Here is a 4,758-nt window from a genome sequence, read left to right on the forward strand (position 1 = left end):
TCCAGCCCCAGGTCCTGCGCGATGCGGCCCACGAAGGTGCCGTGTTTAGCCTCCTCGGGGACCGAGTAGTGGAGCTGGCCTCTCCCCGCCTCCCAAGCTGCTAGAATTATAATAAACAGCAGTAGATGTCGGCCCCCTGGGTGGTATCCACTCCGGCACACCATTTCAGATTATTGGCGTTTTTTTTTTTTCTAGTCAGCAAAACCTGCCTCCGAATTTATAGGAATGTTTTTATCCCTTCATTTCAATCTCGATGTGTGGCCATTGATGTGCATCTGAAGAGTGAAAGAGAGTGGAGTGTCTTTCCAGTGCGAATGACTTCCTTTTGTTGATTATGAAAGAATTTGCGGTAAAGAGCGACATCATGTGGCCCAAATGGTAAGTAAGAATTACAAACTATTAATCGGTTGAAAAGTTTTATTTCAAACTCTGAATTTTTTTCTTCATTGTTGTTAAAGGTTAAAATAGCATTTCTCATGCTTGTTAGAAGCATTCTCAGGCGACTGATGGCTTTTGAATACTTAGCGTGAACATAATTGTAGCTTCCTCATGCCTTAGAAAACCTTTTTTTCACACAGTTTTAAATAAAGACAAAAACCTAAGTGACAACATGAATCTAAACAACTGCAAGTTTAAATTCCTTTGATCTGGATCCCAGGATTCAGTACCCCTTGTTAAGAAAAATCCTGTACTCTTTTAGCGACCCAGGATCTCAAGAATCTACTGATTGATGAAAGAGAAACTTAGAAAGGTGTGTGTGTGTGTGTGTGTGTGTGTGTGTGTGTGTTTTCTTTTTAGGAGGCAAGAAACGTTAGCACCTATCCAGACACTTTTCTTGGGAAAACAAAATAAGAGAAGGTTTGGGGAATCTTTGAAGGGGAAGAATTTGAATCATGTGAACTTTCTGAGGAGGAAGTATTCTGAATTTTTTGCTTTAGCAGAATCTATATATACTGTTTCAGGAGTTCATGATTTTATATTTGTTTCCTCATTCTATCCTTTCAAACACTTGTGTGTTATGATATATGCCTATTTATACAATCTCAAATATGATTTGTATTATTTCTTTTATAATATAAGTTTATTTTATTAGATAAATTTCAGTGCTCAGCCATCTCACATAAAGCAGCCCTTTGATCAAGTCTTGAGTTATTTCATCCTTTTTGGATCTACCTTACTGTGTTAGTTTTCTTGAATGTTTCACTCCAGTGTTCCCAACGGCAATGTAAACTAATTGTGTCTGTATTCAGATGTTTTCCTAAATAAGTGTTCATAATTGCTGCTTTCCTGGAGTATTGCAGTGGCTTCTTATTGTGTAACCTGTCCATTCCTATTTCATTCTCCTTCATTTAATCCTTGCAGTCATTTTCCTTAAACACTTTTGATTCCCATTGCTTCACACTTTTTGACAGCTTTCAAACGACTTTTGAAGAGTGTCAAAATTACTTGTCTAGTACTCAAAGTTACCCAGAAGGTTTTTCTCATATTACTTTTCTTGCTTTATATCACAGTCTCTCTTATAGGAACCATGTGCTTTACCCAAAGTTGACTATTCCTTTTTCTAGGTACATTTGGAATTTTCCGTGTACTCACTTAAGTTACTCTGTTCTCAAGAATACCTATTAGTCTCCATATTCTCCCAGGGAAAATTCTTTCCATTTTATAACCAGCAAAACATCATGACTCTTCATGGACTCCTTCAACAAGGGAAAAAGGCAAATACTTTTTTTCTATTCCCATAATACTGTGATGTACCTTTCTAGCACCTCTTACAATATTCTTCCTTTTACTATCGTATTTATGTAGGATACTTATCTTTATTTATCTATTAAATTTGAAGCCAGGGACTGAGTCTTGTTAATTCGATGATTCTCAGCAGGCACAGTGTGATACTCTTAAAAGACCCCCCTAGAAACTTTAAAAAAAAATTTACTCACTAGCAATGCTACAGTTCTCTACTTCCTAAGAAAGTATGCTGTTTTGAGGTTGTTAGATATCATTATCTACACAAATGGTGATCTTCAGTATAATCAGAGACAATTCTGCCACTCTTAAGTATGTAGAGGTAGTTTTTGAAATTTTGGTGCAATATTAATTACATGCTTAAAAATTATCATGTACTTCTTTTAGAAAACAGAAAATACTAGGAATGGTTTCTGCCATTTCAAGAATGGAAAATGCTCACATTAGGGAACACAAACCTCAACTCAGTCCTCTAATGGCCCTTAAGCAACTTTTAAATGTGGGCAAATACACCATTCATGCTTAACATAGTCTAATATTTCCTGGGAACGTGGACAACACAAAAAGTCAAAATCACCTTCAGGAAATCACTGAGGACTCAGCAGTTCAAATGTCTTTTGAATTCATAAAACATTTCCACTGTCCAAGTCTTAATTCAATTTTCAACTTTGAAACACACATTTTAAATTACTTTTAATGTGGAACGTGGCATTTAAAATGTTAGAGACATCTCGGATTAATTTGGTAATTATGGCCTCACTATGAATAACAAAAATTCAATCTTTACATAAAATGAAAACAATATGGAATCCATAATGAGAGTTTCCTAACATAAAATGACATGAAGTTTTTATTTTCCTCTTCGGAAAACTAGTAGCAAATTTTATTAAGCACTTACTATTTGGTAAACACAGCTATAAGCACCTTACAGTATCAACTTACTAAAGCTTTATGAAAATTCTATCATTGAAACTAGTGTTTATCATACCAACTTTACAGAGGAAACTGAAATGGAGGTGAAACAATCCATCCACAAAACAAAATTGGTAGCAATGAAGTTTAGGCAAGGTAGGATAGCACCAAAAGTCACACTTAATCACTACTTTTTGCTGCTTTTCATTTAAAGAAATAATGAATAACCAAGCATAGTGACTCACACCTATAATCTTAGTACTCTGGGAGGCCAAGGTGGGCAGATCACTTGCAACCAGTAGTTTGAGACCAGCCTGGGAAACATGGAGAAACCCCATTTCTACAAAAAAAAAAAAAAAAAAAAAAAAAAGGCGGAGGGCATGATGGTGCTGTGTGTAGTCCCAGCTACTCCAGTGGCTGAGGTGAGAGAATCACTTGAGCCCAGGAACTTGAGGGTGCAGTGAGCCATTATTGCACCACTGTACTCCAGCCTGGGTGACAGAGCAAGACCCTGTCACACACACACACACACAGAAAATAGTGAATAGTTTAAATTACTGTGTAGAAACAATGAAAACATTAATACAAAAAATAGATTTAGACTCCACGAAGAGAAGACCATCAAATGAAATTCAAACAGAAATAAGAGAGCTGCAGTGCCAGAGGAATGCAGTTTTCATATAAATTTACTTGATCACAAAGTCCAAAATCTCTTGAATCACTATTTTTCCAGTATTTAGATCAGTAGTAAATAAATCAACCATAACAACCAGAAGTATTCAGGCTGATAATTATTGTTTTTGTCCTTTATTCCTCAATGGTTTAAAAGGGGGACAATAAATAAACACTATTGTCTCCTGGAACCACAAGTCTGAAAAGGGAACCACAGATAAAAAGTATGATGATCAGAGTTCTTACACAAAATGGATAAAATCAAAGTGTTAATAAAAGTCTCAGCAGAAAAACATTGAAATGGAAAGTGTAAAAGCATAATTGATACAGCGGTGCTCAAATATCAATATATGATCAAAAAAGAGTATATGTAAAAATATTTTCCTACAGCTCAAAGGCAAACAAATGAAAATCCTATATAATTAATCAGAAAAAAATGCTACTAAGAATCTGAATTAAAATGCAACAGAAAACGACATGTCCCAGAATATTTTGGTTTGAAGACAAAAATTCTGAGGTGCAGATTGTGGACAATGATTTCTAATTCCACTTAAATTATAAATATTAGAGAAGCAAAGAGATTATAATAAGAAACAGAATAAAATGAAAATACGTAAATTTTGTTAAATTAATTAAAATTAAAAACAGAAATATAGAAAACAAATCTGCGGAAAAAATTATGAATTTAAAATAAAAATTAACTGTTAATTATGAAAATTCACTTACTTTGGCATCATGATCTTCATTTAAAGCCTGCTTCTCCGCCCTACCCATAACAGGACAAGGTGAAAGGCTCGGGCTGAAGGCCATGAGATCCATCTTGGGTGGGCCCTCCTCAGAGCACACCCTCTGCCTCCTCTGCTGCGAGTATGACCAGCTCCCCACCGCGCTGGAGCACACCAGCGTGGGCTTGCCCGCCGTGCACGCGCCCTCGGCGGGCGGCGCCAAGCACCGCAGCGCGGTGTACAGCAGTAGCGTGAGGACCAGCAGGCTGGATACCCCACAGATGGCGATGATCAGGTAGACGTTGACATTCACCAGCGCCGCCTCTGGCCCCGCGGTGCCCACCGACAACCGCGATGACGCTTTTGGAGCCTGGCCATTCTCCACCAGCGATACCAGCACCGTGGCTGTGGCCGTCAGCGCCGGCTCACCGTGGTCTTTCACCAGCACCAGCAGCCGGTGGCGCGGAGAGTCTGCTTCGTCCAGGACACGAGTCGTGCTGATCTCGCCCGTGTACAGCCCCACGCGAAACGGGAAGCGAGCACTGCTTGCCACTGGCTGCAGCTCATACGAAAGCCACGCGTTGTAGCCCGAGTCGGCGTCCACTGCGCGCACTTTCGCCACCACTTGGCCCACACCCACCGACCGCGGCAACAGCTCGCTCACTGCACCACCAGTGCCACCCACCCGAGGCGCCAGCAGCACCGG

General features: G+C 39.1%; 1 pseudogene; it reads right to left on the bottom strand.

Moving 5' to 3' along the window:
- Positions 1–4,097: 4,097 nt before the first annotated feature.
- LOC113222872 lies at positions 4,098–4,755 on the bottom strand (annotated as a pseudogene).
- Between the last annotated feature and the right edge of the window lie 3 nt (positions 4,756–4,758).

The sequence above is a fragment of the Piliocolobus tephrosceles genome, unplaced genomic scaffold (genome assembly GCF_002776525.5).
Source record: "Piliocolobus tephrosceles isolate RC106 unplaced genomic scaffold, ASM277652v3 unscaffolded_35850, whole genome shotgun sequence".
NCBI lineage: Eukaryota > Metazoa > Chordata > Mammalia > Primates > Cercopithecidae > Piliocolobus > Piliocolobus tephrosceles.